The sequence below is a fragment of the Carettochelys insculpta genome, chromosome 3 (assembly GCF_033958435.1).
Source record: "Carettochelys insculpta isolate YL-2023 chromosome 3, ASM3395843v1, whole genome shotgun sequence".
Lineage (NCBI taxonomy): Eukaryota > Metazoa > Chordata > Testudines > Carettochelyidae > Carettochelys > Carettochelys insculpta.
This window is the reverse complement of record NC_134139.1, coordinates 101,266,243-101,286,678: the sequence shown is the minus strand read 5'-3', so window position 1 is coordinate 101,286,678 and position 20,436 is coordinate 101,266,243.

Genomic DNA, 20,436 nt, shown 5'->3' with positions numbered 1-20,436 from the left:
TGTCCATTCATTCTTTGTTGCAGAGTGTTTGCAGTCTTTCCTACAGACGTGGTGTGTGGACATTGTTGGCACACAATGGCATATATGAACAACTAGATGACAAAACAAGCTGATCCCTGCCCCATAGACGTCACAAACAAATTTCACCCTTTTACCTCAAATCAGGTTTTAAATTGATTTAATCAAGCAAGTGTAAAATCCTGTGCAGATACCCATAGTTCAGTTTTACTCACTTTTAATACAAGTCAGTTCAAGTAAAAGGAGTTTAAGTTAAATTGCGATAAGCTGGTCTCCTGTCATTTCAAGACGAGCCACACAGACTTTTGGACCCATCTACTGTACCTCAGTTTTGAACCCACCTGTTTCCTATGCAACTTTCCATGGGAGCAAGCCCTTGGTGCATGCTTTCCTTCAGCCTTAATTCAGAACTTTTCCTTAGTGCTAATCCTTGCAGAAAGTGAATTTTGACATGCTTACTCAAATAATCACAGAAGTATCACAGTTATTGTTCCCCAGGATGTTTTCCCAGTGCTGGGAAATGGAGATGCTATTCATATGGTATTATAGGTGCTCTAGCTTTTCAGTTTTTACCTGATACATTACTGAACATAAGGAGATGGGGAGGGAATAAATCCTTCCTCTTCCAAAAGATCTTCTTTTGAAAGGGCTCATCCACACACAAAAAAAGTGGATCAAAAGATCAATTTGCTCTTTTGATAGAGAGCGTCTACAAAGCCTCTGCTCCTTCAAAAGAATGGGCCAGGGACTGAAAAATCCAGTGCCATGAGAACTACCCTTTCAAACAAAGGGCCCACAGTGCATCTACACGTGCTTTTTCTTGAAAGAAGCTTTCGAAAGGAGGTGCTCTCCTTGATCTGGGAGCAGAATGATTCTGGAAGAAGGGCCATGTTCTTTTCATTTCGGATGGGAAGAACGCATTTTGTATGGAGACACTCTTTTGAAAAAGGGCCTGATTTGCTGAAAAAGCTTGCAAGTGTAGATGCAGCCAATTTGTTTATTTAACTTATAAAGCAAAAGGGAAAAATGAGAAATTATGTTTTCATATGCTGTCTAGTATATCTATATACTCTCAGATAAAGTATTAAAAGCCACATACTTCAGTCACTCATTACATTTAGTACTCTGGCTGTCACATACCTACATTCACAACCTCTCCAAAGCTTGATTCACTTCACATTCCTATAAGCATTCCTACTCAAGTCTGAAAAGTGTAGCAAAACAATGTGATTTGTGCATGATACTTAAAGTGATATTAAATTTCTTAGTAAGATGAAAGCTGTTTTTTGCCTTCATGTATTCTAGCATAAGATGTCATTATTTTCTTATTCTTATAATCAGCTGGGTCCCTATACTACAATCATCAGTGCCAACACTTTATACAACTCATCAGTATTGTGGTCAGTGTTAACATTGTAATTCTCTTATTGGTCTACATTTCCTAATGTAGTCTCCATTTGCATGGACGAAATTTTGTATTATCATTTACTTTTGCACACAAATGATAGCATTTTCTCTCACAGACTCCCCCCGGTAAGTAATTTTCTGACATTTGTGCTCACAGAGACAGTGAAGAAAAATCTGCACTTAAATTGAGGTCGATTTTGAAATTTGGAAATTATTTTTTTAATCTCTTTAATATAAACGTTTTCCATAAAAGTAAATTAACAATTAAATACAGATATAATGAAAGATGTTGATATAATAGATATATAATGCTGATATTGCAATATTGACTTTTTTTGTGAATTAAACACTTGAACTCATATTTGTTCGTAAAATTTATGACAAAATGCTAAAAAATTACCTTTGATTTTTCTGTGCTTCTATTTTTACGAGGCTCAAGGGCCATCAGGTGGCAGGGAAGTGGGGTGGAGGCTTGCAGAGTGGGGACCCCATCCCACTAAGGGTTGGGATGCAGCACTCATGGGCTACCCCCTGTCCCTTTCTGTTTCGACAGGTTCATCACTGGGCAGCCACCACAGCCCATTGGAGCAGGCTGCATCCTTAGAGGGCTGGAAGGCTGCCCTATTGCCCCAGCCCGCATCTTCCCATGGCTGCAGCTGAGCCACATGGAGATGGCACCGGAGGGATAAGGAGGTGGCTGCCAACTGGGTGGTTGTACGGGAAATGACTGGCATGCTCTGAGACTGGCTGGCAATGGAGCAGGAGGTGTGGGTATGGCTGGCTAGCAGCCTGGACACTGTGGCCTGGGCCTTGGACACCTGCCTCACCCACCCTTCTAACCAGCCTGGCAGCGAAGGGAGAGGTTATCGTGGAGACGTGGTATGGCTGTGGGCCTAAGTCCCCCACTGGGGGGTTATAGGAGATCCTGGACCTACACCCCACCCCAAAGGGCTTGGTGGATTAGAGCGACACTCAGCTGCTCATACTCATGGCCAGAGGCTGCCCTCCACCCTGCGAGGAAAGCTTCCCCCTTCCCTTCAACTATGTTGTGCTGGGGACAACATGTGGCCACAACTTGGGGGACATTGTGCTCCTCCACATCCAGGCAGGTCAGCAGGTACCTTGAGGTGTCTGAAAGCACACTCGACCTGCATCCTGGCCTGGCTGAGGTGGGCATTGAAAAGTTCCTGGCTGGGATCCAGTAGACCGGTGTAAGGGTGTATGAACAAGGCCATGAGGGGATAGGCTGCATCCCCCATGATGCACAGTAGCATCTAAACATCCCCAAACACCAGGTCAGAGTGGGGACGAAAGTGCCTGCGTCCATCCTCCAGCACAGGCCAGAGTTATGGAACACATAAGCTTCATGTGCCTGGACCACCCACCCAAAGTAAATGTCTGTGAACTGTCCACAGTGGTTGACCAGGACCTGCAGCACCATCGAGAAGTATCCCTTCTGGTTTACATACTTGGCTGCACTATGCTCCAAGGTGTGAATTGGGATGTGGGTCCCATCGACAGCCTTGATGCAATTTGGGAACCCCAGGTAACAAATCCAGCCATGACTGGGTCCACTTCTCCCCTACAGATGACCCCCCCATACCTGCACAGCAGGATGGTACTTATGGCCATCATGACCTGGAGAGGAAGGGAACCACACACACATCAGGGATTGAGACAGAGAGTCCCTGGGACCGTGGGTGGGAGGTCCCTGTCCCCCTCCCAAGCTGTCCAGAAGCCCCCCCAGTGCAGCCAGGCCAGCAGGGAGGATGGCTGGCAGCAGGGCTGTTTGAGGATGGGATAGCACAGTCCTGCAAGGATGGGGCTTCCCCCCACCCCAACCCTGACGCCTCTTCCTAAGGGTCCCTCGTGCAGGGACTACAGCCCAAGAGAGCCTTGTGCCCATGAGGAGAGCTCCGATGGTGGAATTACCTACATCAAACTGGTTTCTCACCAAGCAGTAGCTGTCAGGGTTGGTGAGGTTCCACAGGGTGACTGCGACCTACTTGTCCATGGGGATGGTGGACCACAGCCAGATGTCCTGTCTCCGGAGGGCAGGGGTGAGCCAGTCACAGAGCTCCAGGAATATGGCCTTCTGCATGTGGAAGTTCTGGAGTCACTGCTGGTTACTCCACTGCCCCATGATCAGCTGGTTGGATTCACCCTCTGTGAGGAACAGGATGACAGCTATCAGGAGGTGCAACAGCTTCTGAAGCAGCTCTGTGTGGGGCCAGTGCTAGCCTGGGAGGTGATCTGGCACCATGGCTTTCTGGAAAGAGCTGTGTCTCCCAGAAAGCATCAAAGCCCTGCTCTAGCAGCTGTACTGTCCCTCATGGAGGTAGGTATTCCTCAGTATGGGCAGGGAATGAGTGTCTGGGTGGCCCTTTTAAGGGCACATCTCACCAGGGCTCCTGGAAGGAAACGCAGACCTGCAACCCTGTCTCTTGTGGTTCCAGGGGGCCATTTTGTCAAGAAAGTAGCTGGACAGTCTGGCTGCTCTGTGTCAACAGAGCAGAACACAAGAGCAATCCACTCCGTGGTCTGGCCAAGATCTGTCAACAGAAGGTTTGTTGAAAGATATCTTCTGACAAGAATTTGTCTCAACAAGTCATTCTAATCTAGACATAGCCTTAGATTTGCTTTCTACTTTCAAATTCTCCATCCTTTATTCTTGTTTATGTCTGATTTGGAAACTTGTGGATCTGCATATAGTCAGATCATCAAAATAAGCTCATTAGAGGAGTCAGCATAAAATCAGCTTCAAATTTAAATAGTGGTGAGTGAAAAAACAAAGGTTTGTGAGAAAAATGACTAGAATGGGAAATTAACCTTAACTCCTATAATGAAAGAAAGGGATTAATTACTGTCAGATTGTGAGAGTTCCAAAAGGAAGCACAGTGCACAAGGGGGTTGTATGTTTCAAACCCCTACCCACAGGTTTCTAAGGCACCAGTATGGTTCTGCCCAACACTCACCTGTAACAGTGACCTGAACTTGAAGCTCAGATCTTGGCATCTGGCTTTTGGGCTGCCATTTGTTACCGTCTTGAATATGGATCTCTTGGTATTCTGGCCTGGTTTGTCTCCTGGCTTCCAACTTCTGTCCTGATCACTAGGTGTGACCGACCATGTCCTGGTCGTGACAGTGGGAGATGTCCTATACTGAAAGTGTTAAACATTCAGGAAACGTCAGGATAATACCTTCAGGCGACACCTCTGTCCCTAAGCATCTTGTTATGACACCAAGCAAAAACAACAACACACTCCATATTGGCGCTGACTGGCAGATTTCTCCTCCTAATCTCCTAATACATGCCAAGCCATTTACACTGTGTGACATAAAGTTGTCTGTTTAAAGAAGGACGACAGACAGTGGACATACAGGCTGTCAGTAGTAAAACACACAGCTGAGAGAGAAAACAGCTGCTTATTTTTTTTAATAAACGCCAGCTGGAAGACAAGATTACTCCGAAAAAAAGAAGCAGAGAGAGCCAGATTTATGAAACTTATAGCAACACCATTGATAGCTACATTGCTTGTAAATCTATAAAACTGACAAGTTCCCTCCCTCTATAGCCCTATAATTTAGATAGCAGATTTTATTTCAGTCCATTTGGTCATTAATTGGATTGTATACTCTACAGCTAAGTTTAACAGACTAATCTGAGATATCAACGAGATGCCCATGTTTCTCACCTAAAAGAGGTATTTTGGATACTCTAGTTCTGATTTTGTGATATCTTTTCCCCAGTTATTTCCTCCAGGGGCATTATGGACACTTACAGTGTTGATCCATTCCTGATATTGTAATGGACGTCAGTCATTCCCTTGATCCTCTGTGCTTCTAATGGCTGTTGTCCAAACATATGTCAAATCATTAATTTATTATTTTCTAATTATCTTAGAATGCTGAAGGAATAGAACTCAAAGGGATATATTAGGAGGATGCAAAGCAAGTCATAAATTAAGTTTCCCATTCAGAAAGATAATTTAATGTATACCCTACTATTAAATAAATCTGTTGCGGTTTATTAGTTTGCAATACTGCTTTTTAAATTTCTTTTTAAACAAAGGGTTGTTTTCTTCCCCATCCTTCTGTCACATCTCACCTGGTCTTGGAGACTAGTGCTAATTTTTTAACCTGACAGGTGCTTCTGTGACAATGATTGGATATGGGCATGAGTTTGGTTCCCATTATCACTAGGGCTGTGATTCTATTATGGATGTTGCTGCAATTCATGGATTCTGTGACTTTACACAACCTCCATTGGCCTTTTCCACGGCAGTAGCCAGTGCAGCTGACCCCAATGCCACAAGAACAGATGGTTCTGGGGCCACAGACACCTGCTCTGGTGCTCCAAGCCAGCTGCACAGGCTGCTGCTGGAGCAGCTCTGGGGCCAGCTGCTCCAGTGATCCCTGAGGTTAACAGAGCAGTGGTGTCCTGGGAAGCTGCAGAGCCCCAGGAGCTGCTAAGTTTTAGTCAGGAGTATGTATATAGTTAAAAAATCATGGTCAAGTCATGAATTTTTGGTTATTGCCTTTCATGACTTTTACTAAAAATGCCCTTGACTAAATTTTAGCTTTGATTATCATTTATCAATGTGTCAGGCTGTGTGGGCAAAATACCTCATACTCACCACCAGCCTTGATCAGTGTGCTCCCACTCAATGGACTAAGGCTTGGTCTTCTGTTCACTTTTGCCATTTCATCTATGCCAGTATAGTTACAGGCTATGACTACACTAGCCCAAAACTTCAAAATGGCCATGCAAATGGCCATTTTGCAGTTTACTAATGAAACGCTGAAATACATATTCAGCACCTCGTTAGAATGCCAGCAGCCGCAGCACTTTGAAATTGACACGGCTCACTACCAAGCGGCTCATCCAGACGGGGCTCATTTTCGAAAGGACCCCAGCAACTTCAAAATCCCCTTATTCCTATCTGCTGTTAGGAATAAGGTTTTTGAAGTTGGCAGGGTCCTTTCGAAAAGGAGCCCCGTCCATGGCAATTTCAAAGTGCCGCAGCTCCCGGCGTTCTAATGAGGCACTGAATATGTATTTCAGCGCTTCATTAGTTAACTTCGAAATGGACATTTGCATGGCCATTTCAAAGTTTTGGGCTAGTGTAGACACAGCCACAGTGACAGAAAACTCAAGTGTGGCTGCAATTTGACAGGCCTTATTACTGGTATGAGTGTGCTTATAGCAGTATAGCTTGTTCTGGTTCACTGAAGTGAAGTCAGCTTTCTTGGTATACAGACACCTCTATTACATCTACATTCAGGCTTTTAATCATAAACTATGACATATTTATGCCAAAAATACTATTTAAGTGTAGATCTGACCTATAATAATAACCCGTTTGCACTCAAACTTCAACGAATGTATGGCTGAAGGTTTGAACAGCTATGGAAAGCAGCAAAGTTCGATATATTTGTTTATTTGAAAAAAATCCAGCTCTCATAATACTCACTATGAGAAAATATTTAAAGACAATCTGCTGGCTTTGAATTTTTTACATTTATTCTGAAACCCTGGAAACTTGACACCTCCTCAATGACAATAAAGTGTGAAAGAAAACTGTATTAAATTAAATTTCTCCATTGAGCCTACTCATGCTGGTGAAACATATTTTGCTGGAAATTAACATATGTAGCACCAATTTCATGAATATGCAATGGAAGAGGTTGCTATCATATTTTAATACAGAATTAACAATGGTCTTGACAATGTTGTTCAATAATTAAGTAAATGATACACCTTTACATTAAAAATTTCTTCTGATTTTATATCAATTTTAAAAACAAGGCAGACAATACAACATTCTGTTCCCACAGTTTTTTCCCCCTAAATACATAAATGTTAATGCAAGAAGGAGAAATATAGATAATTTAGTCTGATTTCGCATATAACACAGGCCACCCATTTATTGAGCCCAATAACTTGTCTTTAACAAAAATGCTTTATTTCCAGTGCTTTTTTTTGGTTCTGGTACTGAGTACCTTAGCACCCCAGCAGGACTGGCTGGGGTAAAGGATGGGGAGCGAGCTGTGTACCAGCTCTTCTTCTTCTTTTTTTTAAATAAAAAACGGCACTGCTTATTTCAAATCTGAATCAGCACAAACAACACGACTTTTCATCAGTGCTGTCACCAATGGCGTACCATTGACACATATACTTACATTAATTCAAATAATAAATGTTCAGATCTACTTAATTGTTTGTTATGACAAACATAATAATCTGTGCTTTATATTGGAATCCTGTTTCCATTGACTGGCTATGAAAACCAAGCACTAACTTGTCATCATTGCACCCCTGAACTGTGTTAAAATTTACCAGCTGCTAAAACTTTTAAACTGTGCCATAAGACAGTGATTCACGTTGTTGATTTTTATCCCAAGATTTCATGGTTCTCCTGTTTTTCACCATATTTTTACACAAAGTAAAAGGAGCTTTTCCTAGGAAATCTAGCACATCTCCTTATTATGGTGCAAAAAATCAGATTCAAGAGAAGCAGTTTTTTATACATTATAGGCTACATCTACACTAGCACACTACATCGAAGTAGCCTATTTCCAAGTAAGAACATCGAAATAGGCTACTTCGACGCGTATCATCTACACATCCTCCAGGGCTGGTGCCGTCAACGTTCGCTGTTGAAGTGGCAATGGGAAACATCCAAAGGAGCCGCCCCAGAAGGAAATTCGGAGCATCCACACACACAAGTGCTCCCCGTCGAAATAAGGGTCCAGGAAAGCCCACGGACGGGGTCACAGACTGGACTAGCCCTTCCAGGGCAACAACAAGCCGCTCCTTGAAAGGGCCCTTCCCAGATACACCAGGCTTGCACAGCACGAGGTCTGCAGAGCATAGATGCGCAGCAGCTATGGGCTCCCAGCAGCAGCAGCAACAGCAGCTGGAAGCCTACCAGGTAGTCACCCAGGGAGCAAGAGCCCTGCTAGGTGCTGCACAGGAGGCTGCCCAGCAGCTCCTAGCAGAGAAGCCCTCCCAGGGGGCAGACGGGGATGCTTCTGACCACTGGGATCCCCTCTTCCTCTCCTGCTGGGTGCTCCACTGCATCTGGAGCTTCCCCACCAGCTCCTAGTGATGGGAGCAGCTGGTCATGTGGGAATGGGATGATGACATGTGGCTGCGGAACATCCACATGCGCTGGCAGACTTTCCTGGAGCTCTGACAGTGGCTCACCCCTGCACTGAGGCACCAGGACACACAGATGCGGTGCACCCTCCCCGTCGAGAGGAGGGTCACAATAGCTGTCTGGAAACTGGCCCCTCCAGATAGCTACCACTCCGTGGGACACCAGTTTGGAGTGGGAAAGGCCACGGTCGGGGCTGTCATCATGGAGGTAAGGAGGCCTGGACATGCATCCACTGGGGGGGTGGATCCGGGGAGGGGTCCTGGGTGTGGGGCTGAGGAAGGAGGGGCCGGATTTGCTGCCATGGTGTTTCTGAACTGCTTTGGGGCCCCAGATGGGACACACATCCCCACCCGTGCCCCGGACCACAGCGGGGGAAGATACATCAACTGCAGGATCTACCACTCTGTGGTCCTGCAGGCCATAGTGGACAGCTGGGGACGCTTCCAGGATGTCTACATGGGCTGGCCCAGCTACACACATGACACTGTCATCTTCCAGAACTCAGGCCTGTGCCGCTGGCTGGAGGCAGGGACCTACATCCCCCAGACGGAGATCCCTCTGGGGGATACCACAGTGCCCCTTTGCCTTGTGGCAGATGCAGCCTACACCCTCCAGTCCTGGCTCATGCACCTGTACACCAGCCATCTCAATGCCAGCCAGGAGCGGTTCAACGCCTGCCTGAACCATGCCCGCCAGGTAGTGGAGAGGACCTTCAGCAGCCTGAAGGGCCGCTGGCAGTGCCTCCTTGCCTGCCTGGATGTCAGCCTCCAGAACATCCCCCACATTGTGGACATGTGCTGCACACTCCACAACATTGTCAAGAGCAAGGGGGAGGCCTTCGTCCAGAGGTGGGCAGTCAACTCTGGCACAGTCTTCCCCCAGCCGGCCGCCGAACCAAGTCACCAGGCCCACTGTGAGGATGCACAGGTCCTCAAGGCCCTGCAGGCCCATTTTGATCATGGAGACCCCTGAGCACCTCCCTGGCCTTCCCTGGAGGGCCCCCCACACACACCATCCTCACTGCCCTCACACTGCCCCCACCACCCACACACCATCCCACCAACAAGCACACTTCTCAGGTTGTTTGGAAAATAAAACTGTGAATTATTGAAAACTGGTAACTGTGTTACTTGCACAACCAAAACTGCAACCAATATACAAAGGAGGACAACTATATACAAGTGGAACAACTATACACAAGGGAGAGAAACTATATACAAATGGGGGCCCAGAGGATGGCTCAGCCATCGGCCCATCAGTCTGGTGTGGGTGTAGAGTTGCGTGACCCCTGGCAGGCACAGGTCACGACCCCCCTCCTTGTCTGTGGTCCCCGGCACGGCCAGCTGGGGGTCGGGAGGATCAGCAGGTATGGCTGGGATGCTTCCACCTGCCGGTCTTCGGCCCCAGTGGGCTCCGGTCCTGGGGAGCTGGCAGGCGGCACGGCAGGTGGCACAGCAGATGGGGCGGTAGGTGGCAAGGCAAGTGGGGTGGCAGGAGGGCATCGAGTGGAGCAGCGGGGAGGATGGCATGGGGGGCAGCGGGGGGTGGGAGCTGGGCAACAGCCTCCCGGATTGACCCAGCTATGTCCTGGTCATGTCTGGTGCTCCTGCCCTGTGGCCTGGGGGTGTGTGCCCTGTGGTGTACATACCTGACCATCCGTTGCCATGGTCGGGGGAACCCCGGTGGGTGGACGCCTGGCTGGTGCTCCAGGAGGGGAAGTCTATGAGAAGCCCCCCCTCCTCGTTGCTGTACCCCTTCTACGCCATCCTGAGGGGTGCTCCTCAGGCAGGCCTTGGGGTGCAGGCCTGGCCTCTGGGCTGGACTCAAGCTCCGAGGCCTGCTGGGTCTCGTTGGTCGTGGTGTCAAGGATGACCGTGGAGGAGGAGGTGTCCCAGGGGCCCAGGATAGCCCTGAGCTCACTGTAATAGGGGCAAGCAGCGGGGGCGGCCCCAGACCGGCTGGCTGAGTCGCAGGCCGGGGCGTAACTCCTTTACCTTGCTCTGGATGTAATCCAGAGTGCGGGCAGGGTGACCCTAGGTGGCCTGGCCCTCGGCCAGTTGGACGAATGCCTCCATGTTCTGCCACTTGCTCCCCATCACGTGGAGCACCTCCTTCTTGCCCCAGAGACCCAGCAGTTCTCAGAGCTTAGCCTCCGATGAGGAGGGGCCCCGCCTCTTTTTTGCTCCCCATTTGGCTGCTGGGGTGCCTGGGTCCCCTCAGGAGGGGAGCCCTGGTGGCACTCTGGGGGCTGGCTCGATGCCATGGTACTGGGTAGTCAAGTCGGGGTCTGTAGAGGGTGTGCAGGGCTAGCACAGGCATGTGCTGCTGCCTGCACGCTCTCAGCTTCCTGTCACAGGAAATCTGGCTCCGTGGTGCTTTAAGGGCTGCTGCACGAGGAGACCATATAGTCATGCAGGGGCTGAACAGAGCGTCTCAACCCCTCAGCTGATTGCCGCCACGGAGGACCCGCTATTTCGAAGTAGTGGGACATAGATCATCTGCACATGCCCTACTTCAACGTTGAACGTCAAAGTAGGGCGCTATTCCCATCTTCAAAGAGGAATAGCGATTTTGAAGTATCAATGCCTAACATCAATTTCAGTGTCAAAATAGCGCATGGCATGCCTAGATGTGACATGTGCTATTTCAACATTGTGCCAGCTACTTTGAAGTAGCCAGCTAGTGTAGACGCACCCATGTTTTTTAGGTGCTCACAGTAATGAATGAGCATTTGAAATTAGTTGAATGGTAAATGCATAAACACACATGACAGTTAAATTTGAGATGCCACATGAAAATGTGAAGAAATTAACAATTCTGCATTAAGCTCAAAGTTTGGGTGTGGTATAGTAGAGCTGGTGGGAAAAAAAAACCAATGCCACAGTTTTCTGACAGAAAAGGCAGTTTTGTCAAAATCACAATATTTTTCAGGAACATTTAATTCATAACAACTTTTTTTATTTTGCTGGAAAAGACTCAAATTGCACTGTCTTGGGGGGTAGCCGTGTTAGTCTGGATCTGTAACAGCAAAGAAGGGTCCTGTGGCACCTAATAGACTAACAGAAAAGTTTTGAGCATGAGCTTTTGTGAGCACAGACTCACTTCATCAGATGCTGGTCATGGAAATCTGATTGATTGATTTCCATAACCAGCATCTGATGAAGTGAGTCTGTGCTCACAAAAGCTCACGCTCAAAACTTTTCTGTTAGTCTATAAGGTGCCACAGGACCCTTCATTGCTGTTTCAAATTGCATTGTGACTTTCTTTTTTTATTCAGATTTCATTACTTTGTTTAGACTGCTAAATATTTTGTTGTAATAGTAATATGAGTATTATATTTGTATATTATCTATTTAATAATATATACCTCTGGAAATAGTGGGACTCAGGTAAAGCAGCCCCCTTCTCTTCGCCCTGTGGCAGCCCCTGCTCCCACTGCCCATACACACACCATGACAGCATTTGTCTTCCCTCTTCTGTAATACTTCTGCCACATTTTCTAAGCTCGTCTGAAGAAAGGCCTTCATAGCTACATGCATGCTGGCACTTCGAAGTTTGAAACTTTGAAGTTGCTGCAAGGGAGAATTAGCTTAATGAAGTGCTGCATATTCACCACAGCACTTCATTAGTAATCTTCCATTGCCCTAGTTAACATGCCCCCTTCAAAGGTGAGGGCAAATGTAGACCTAGCCATGGAGATGTTTTAAAAGATCTTAGGTAGCCCTTAACTGAATTAATGTGTCCCTAAGCTGACCTATGGCTTGGAAATTCCATTTTACAGCCAGCTATAGCATACAATAAATGTGAATAATAACCATTTGAATGCTGTCCCTCGTATGCAATGAATGAAGCAGAAGTCCCATGATAAAAAAGTGTTATGTGGTCTCGTAATTAAAAGATTACATTCTACTACATACACACACCTGGAGGTGAGTTAAGCTTGCATAGACGGCATTATTTCTACCATAGTCTTATTAATTTATATGTATTATTGTCACACTTATGAGCCCCATTCACAGGCTGTGACCCCACTGTTGTAGGTGCTGTACACATGCATAACAAAGAGCTCACCATCTATAAGTAACAACAGGTGAATATAGAAGAAGAGGCAGAACAAGAAAACAGAGAGACTCTTTTGGTCCGCTGGACAAGCAATGGTCTCAGCACACCAGCTGCCTAAGTGTTAAGTTTTCCTAACTGTCCAGGATTTGACTTACAACCTTAACATTCTCTTAGTACAGGATTTTTCTCTTGCTTCTCATTTCATAATTTAATAATAGCTGATTTTAAAAGTAAAATGGTCAGTCAAATATTCCAATGACAGTTTCTCACCTTCCTCTTCATCGTGTAGGTGCAGGCCACTTGCCAGGATTATCCATTATTTTTCATTTAATCTGTTCTCTGCCCTTGAAATTTCCCTGAGTATAGGTGCACTTCCTTCCTTCCTATTCTCTGCCTGTGCCCAATAATAGTCTAAACTCCTGTGGGTTTCATTTACTTTATTCTTATTTTCGTTCTTGGGTCTCATGTGTAGCTGCTGGTGCCCAGGAGGTCAGATCTTCTGGCCTGGAATGCTATAACTCTGAAGTCAGAATAGATATTCCCAGGGACAGCAAAAAGTGCCTCTATTACTCCACGGCAACTCATCTGCTGAATTTAAAATCACTGCTGCAAAGCTTGGAGGAACTAGATTTTTTTTTTTTTTTTGCAAATGAATGTCTAAGAATTGTTTTACATTCACAAAAATGCATTTACCCATAATCTGTCTCAGAAGCAATTGGACTAGTTGTTGTTGAAACTTTGGAATAAAATTAATTAAAATAAAAAAAAATCAGCATGAGGCAAAGACCAGGATAGAAGATTTCATCCTGAGTTATCACCATTTCACAAAGTTATCAGCAACTGAAAAGTGATGGATGTTGTGGCATCTATGCGAAGGGGGTATCCTGCTTTACAGCCTCTCTTCCTATACCCTCGTTGCTTGTAATGATATGAAGACCGTTGCACACCTGTGTCTTTCTATGTCATTCAAGGCAATTAGAAGGCATAAAATGGGACCTAACTTTGTGACAAGAAATAGTTCAGTAAGAAATTCTGTAGGACAATAGTAGGGTGATGATGCCAAATAAAGTGACTATCCTAGTTCACACCTTTCTGGCTGGACATCCCCCAACAGAAAATCCACACTCAGTATAAGTTTGGGGAACCTGTGTGCTTGAAGTGTTGGGTCAGGCTACTTAGGTTCCACTTGTCTTCCCTCATTCTCATGTGGGTCATTCATGTTTCTCACTCTGTGTTCTACTTTTAACCCTAGTACACTAAACAGCAAACAGATATTTGTGTATTCAGTTGGTAATATTAAGGTCGAGGGACAGGGGACAAAACCACCTGGAAACAGAGACTGTGGGTCATTAATGGTGAGAATTTTCTAGGGACCTAGTAAAATTCCAATGAGCACTTAATTCTCTTAGACTTCTTTGAAAATCTTAGCTTAAAATAAAATTGAGAATAGATTTTTGCTAAGATGCTCAAGATTGTCCAGAAAGCAGTTACTATTTGGAGAAAAAAATGGAGATGAGCATGCTGGAAGACAACTAAATTTCTAGCCAAGGAAGATATACACTAAACATATTATAGATGATGAACTGCCAGAATTACTGTGTGCAAATTCTAAGCTAGTTTGGAAATTTAATATTCTTAACCATTGATCTGCCAATGACAGGCTAGTTTTGAGCTAAGCATTTTTAGGAGTTCCATGGTTTAATTTGTCTGATTTGTTTTATGAATTATTTACTTATGTATTGTAGCAATGCATCACAAGTAAGCCATATGGTAGCAATAAACTTGAACTGATTATGTTCATGAATTTTCAGCTTCACAGTCATATTGAGTAAGTTTACATTTTGCCCAGATTCATTCCCCTAGTCATTATGTTGCTCTCTAGGCAACTCCACATGTTGCATTTTTCACATAATAAGGGCTTTGTCTCCCTGTTAGACATTTTAGCAATCAAACTGAACACTGTTTTTATGGTGCAGCTCAACAACTTTTTTCACGTGTTGTAAAGGCCAATTCCTACATGAGATGAAGCAAACAGTCTCAGCTCAGTGCAGATAACCTTTCTTTTTTTAAGAATCACAATCGCTTGGCTAGCACAAAACCATTTTGAGGATGCGTTAGGGATACATTTAATTCCTAAAATGTCAGACAAATTACAAACAGAAGGTTCCAAGCATATTTTGCTTCCAATTATTTGTCACTATGGACAAGAGTAGTTTAACTGTTTTGATTGGCTGTGTCTACGCGGCAAAGTTATTTCGAAATGTCAGTTATTTTGAAATAAATTTGGCAGTTTCTAAATGATGCACATGCTATTTCGAAATAAAATAGAAATAGCAGGTGCATTATTTTTATTCTGTTAAACCTCATTCCACAAGGAACAATGTCTATTTCAAAATGGCTATTTCAAATAGACACTATTAAGACATAGAATAGCGCTGTTTCGAAGTAAGACATAATGGGCTCCAGTGACACTATTTTGAAATAGCACTATGGACCTGGAAATGCTGTTTCAAAATAGCTGGGTGCTATTTGAAAATTCATGTTGTGTATATTTGTGTTATTTCAAAACAAGGTATTTCAAAATAGTCATGTCAGAATATCTTATTTTGGAGTAACACTGCTGTGTAGCGCAGAGCACATAGAATTTGGCCATTGTCAAAAGATAAGCAGAACTTTTGAATTTTCTGCAAAGATGTGCTCTTGAGTCTATGTATTACAAAGTCAGAAAAGATGTGCATGATCATCTGCTGTGACTTCACGTGTTATATAGGCTAGACCTTCCCCCAAATAATTCCTAGGGCACATTTTTTTGGAAAAAACCCTCAAATATCAATTTTTAAATTGTCATTGAGGGACAATCCAACATGACCTATGGTAAGTTGGTTATTATTCCAGTGACTGCCATTTCCAAAGGCAGAACAATTTCCAGAGCAGTGGCTTCATAGGAAAAGAGATGCTACCTCCCTTAGCATAAAACATGTGGTTACACTAGAGAGTTTTGTGGACAAAACTCCGGTTTTGTTGACAAAACTAGTGGACTGTCCACACACAAAATGAGTTTTGGTGACAGTATGTCAAAAAACCCAGCACACTTATTGACGGCATTCTGCCTCTCTCCCACGAGGCATAATGCTTTTTTCTACAGTGCCATTGACAAAAAAAGTGCATGGACACCCTGGGGAGCCCCCTATCAACAGACAGGATTTCTGGTTCATCAGGCAGCCCTATTAGCTGAGCTTCTGGGACCCCATTCTATCAAGAAAGTGGCCAGGGCTCTGGCCACTTTCTGTCGACAGAGTGGATTGATCTTTCAATCCGCTTTTGTGTATGGCCGCAAGTTGTTGGTAGAGTTTTTGCTGGAAGATCTCTTCCAACATTAATGTCTGTCGACAGATGGCTGTAGTGTAACCATAGCCATGTTAGTTAGCTTACAAGCAGTGTGTCTGAATGGGTGGGTGACTGTGTGGGTGTGTCAACAGCACGATATACTGAGCTTTTGGAAGAAAGTTAAATATTTTTACTCATATATTTAAGAATGATAATGATAATAATAATGATAATACAATGAAAGAAGTAACTTCCTTAACATCACAACTGAGATAAATTTAAACTGTAGGAGGAATTATGCAAACACCAGAACACGAGGACTAACAGGCTTTCTCTTGTGAACAGTGCAATAGAGCAATTAAAGACAAGCATTCAGCACCTCATTTTTGCAAAACTCTTTGGCTTGTCTGCACGGAGCACTAGTGCTGACAGTTTGATACAAATAAATAGCCTCAAAATGCTAATTTGCATATCAACAACAAAATTCAAGCTATGTGCACTTGGTTCTGCCAGCAGAAACCCCCTTTGTCAGCAGTCCCTTAACCCTGATTTTCAACAGGCATAAGGGGCTGCCAACAAAGGGTTTTTTCGCCTGCAGAACCAACTGTACACTGCTTGATTGCCTGCCATGAACATGCAAACTAACCTCAAGAATATGCAAGTGCAAATATGCAAACGAGCCATCATTTTGCATTTTTGAGACTGCTTGTTTGCATCAAACTGTAGACACTAAGGCTCAGCATAGAGACAGCCTTCCAGAAAAAGAGTGTCTCCTTCCCATGTCACTTTCCGTCAGTGCTTGGGTAATGATTCAGTAATGACCAGTGGAAAGAACAACCATCACTGTTGCCTGCATTTTTTTCTGTAGAGGTCTCCCATTGAAGCACTTTAGGGCTTCTTTTGTTCTGGAATGCCATAGAATGGTGTTCTGGCATCTATTTTTCCCAGCACTGCCCCTGCTCTGCACATGCACAGCTCCTTCTGGGAGCCATACAGCTCCTTTAGTCCCACCATGGCACTTGTGGCTCCACCGATAGATATGAAGCTCCATGTGCCCCAGCACATGCAGCCCAGCATGGCCCCGGCATCCTGATGTGGCTGTAGTTGGCATGGCCTCTGTGGTGGCATGGAGGAAAGTTGCTGGCATTCCCTTGTGGGGCATGTTGGAGGTACCTGGCTCTTGGGAATGGGGAAGGCATTGAGTTGGGTGGGGCTGGGGATTCCTGACTCTGGGGAATGAGGAGGGCATTCAGTTGTGGGGTTAGGATGAGGAAGTGTGGCTTTGAGGGAGAGAGAGGGCATTTATTTAGCATTGGGGGGGGACTGTGGCAAACGTGCAAGGATCACAACCACAAGCGTGACGATCATTGATCTGCTCTTCAATGCCGCTGCTCTAAGGAGCCATTTGTGGATCCCACCACTGCTGGTCTCTTCCAGGTCCCTGTCTGTCACGTTGAAAGAGGACTCAATTTAATGGCTGGCAGGAGCAATCTGGCTGTTAAACCAACTGAACTGAGTCCTATTCTTTCAGCGCAGCAATTCGCTGGAAGCTACGACTGCCACCCTGCACATGATGGAGAGGGAATCATGTAGCTGTGCAAGAAAGTGACTGAGTCCTGGATTTGTGGGGAGGTCAAGTTGGGGGATGGCAGTTTGGGGCTGCAGGGGGTGGCTGAGCTGCTGAAGGGTGGCTTGGGCCCTGCTGGGATGGTTAAGGTGCCCAAGGGTGGCTTGCATAGGGGCAGTTAAGCCACCAGGGAGTGGTTAAGTTGCAAGGGGGTGGCTCGGAGGTGGCATGGGCCCTGCCAGGGGTGGTTAAGTCACCATGGGGTGGTTTGGGCCTTGCCAGGAAGCAGTTAAACCACCTGGGGGCAGCCTGGGCCCTGCTGGGCAGATGGTGGCTTGGGCCCTGTGGCGGGGTGGTTAAGCCACTGGAAGCAGGAGGGGGGCAGTTGGAGGCTTGAATTCTGCCACTTTTTTTACTCAGAAAACAGCTTTGCAAGTACTTAATCTGTTTTGACTTATGAGACCCAAGAAGGTGTGACTGTAAAAGATACTACTATACACTTATTTGGTTTGTTAACAGTAATTGGTTCTCTAAATTACAATAAGTTAATGCATGGTCTTTGATTATAAAATATTTCCTAATTCCAAGGATATGAAATTATTTGTGATGCAACAGAGGAACAGGAGGAAATCAGGGAAAGAGGAAAAATAAATTTAGGATAAGTTAAAAATGGAATAGTTTCTCAAGGAAAGTGCTGGCAGTTCTATTGTTTGAGACTTTTAAAATTAGACTGGAAAGAAAACTAAAAATGTACTGTATGGAACAATATTAGACTAGCAGGTATAGGGACAAGGTGATATAAATGGTCTGCTTGTATGTGTAAATGCAAAATGTAATGTCATGTTTTTGTATCTTTTACCTACATCTGTCTTGACGCTCAACACTATGACCTTCAAAATTACTCTTATTTAAAAAAAAAACCAAAAACAAAACCAGGATGTTTACACACAGCTTGGCGTTAAGATTATACAAGTATATTTCCCTTCCATTTAATCGCTAAAAATAACAGCAATCCCTACTTCGGGCAATAATAAAATGGAAACTAATCCCATTTCACAGCTTTTATCACTTAAACATCATGCTAGTATAACACGTTTTTAAATGTATGACTTCTACAACATATTCTTTTAACATCCAGGAGAAAACACTACCCCAACCAAGCTGTCAGACGCAAGTTGCAAAGTCACAGTCATACACAGAGCATTCACTCTTAACTCAGATTGCTTTCCATGATAATAATAGAATTTTCAAATTAAAAAATGAATATTAGTAGCATATGTATAAGTGTGTGTGTGTGTGTGTATATATATATATATATATACACACACACACACACCCCTGAGATCAGTTATGGTTGCATATTTGAGTGTGCATGTTAGAAGAGAAAGAGTTAGCGGTGGATGTGGGTGATTATGTTTGAGTTTTATGATGGGTAGTCAATTAGTGCACCTTCATTGGTAACCAATGATACAGGATTCACACTACTGCGTGGCTGCCATGTTACAAATAAAATGACTACTTTCTCAGCAGCTTCAGAGTCCTGCTGGGAGCTGAAACTTTTATTACACAAGCAAACAGAAGTGTTCTGTATCTAATTAAGAACAAAGAGCCTGTAGGAATGTGACTCTGACTCTGAAACATCACACATAGTTTAAAAATAAGCTGTCCTGATTTCCTTTTGCCCTAATTTGAAAATGTACTGCACAAGTACTCCTGAGGATAGAGCCAGTGTACAAAAAGAAGTACACTCAGTAGTGACAGTCCAGAAAGTAGGGAGGGGAGGTTTGTTGGAAAAAATTGTGCTGCTCAAACCTTAAGGGATTTTGGTCTCACAGGATTCAATATTAAAGGAGGAAAATATAAGATAAGTTGACAAATGGGCTATTTTACATCTGTAAGGTGTTGTATCATTATATCTGAATTAATTCAAAGCTATGCTATGAGAAGGATGATTATCTTTGAAAGACTTTTGGCACTTAATATGGTGATATGTTTTTCATTGACGAAAGAAAACCCTGCTTAGCACTCTAGGGTGAATGTTTACATGGCATGTACAATTTACTTGGAGGTGATGCCAAAAGAAGAATCTGAATTTGTATTTTAAATAATTCACAGAAGCAAATGAAGATGCTAAATTATGCAAAAGTGTGCATGTATTTTTGTGGCAATAAATCTGGGCAGGGGGTGAGGGGTGATTTGTAAACAGAAAAGTGTTTTGCTTTGAAAATGGAAGGTTCTATTCACAAAAGGCTTCCATAACATTTGTGGGGGTTTGTTCAGTTTATTCAGAAAATGTATTAAGTGTAGCAAAATTTTTCAATTTAGGTTTATATAATCACTTTTAGTTAAGCAATTCATCAACATGAAGGGCAACCCAGAGCTGTGCAGAGGACCAGCATAACACTTGTCCATTTTGTCCATCTTTTTATTAAGAGGCACCTCTTAAGCTATTGGTGGGTAACCTGTGGCCTGAGGGCCGCAGACAGGCCATTAGGGTTCTAAGTGTGACCTATGAGACATTGTGTTTACTGCTGTGCAGGGCTGCCAGATTCTGCTGGATTTTGCCTGCATAGTTTTTTCCCTGCCAGTATTACTAAAGGGACACATGGGTAAAGCAAGGGTATATGAAATGAGGTGTGTCTGGATTGCACATATAGACTGTGAGAGCCGTGCACTCCCTCTGCATCCAATCTATGGTTCAACTGGCACATCTCACAAATTCTAGGTACACAATCACAGTTAACAAAACTACCCTATCCCGGGGACCATCTTAGTAATGACAACCTTGCAGCCCACTGAGATGAAGGAGGGACACTCATGGGGCGCTTGCACACTAGTAAGTTCTTTTGGAAAATCTGGCCCTTTTTCAAAAGAACACACAGAGGATCCACA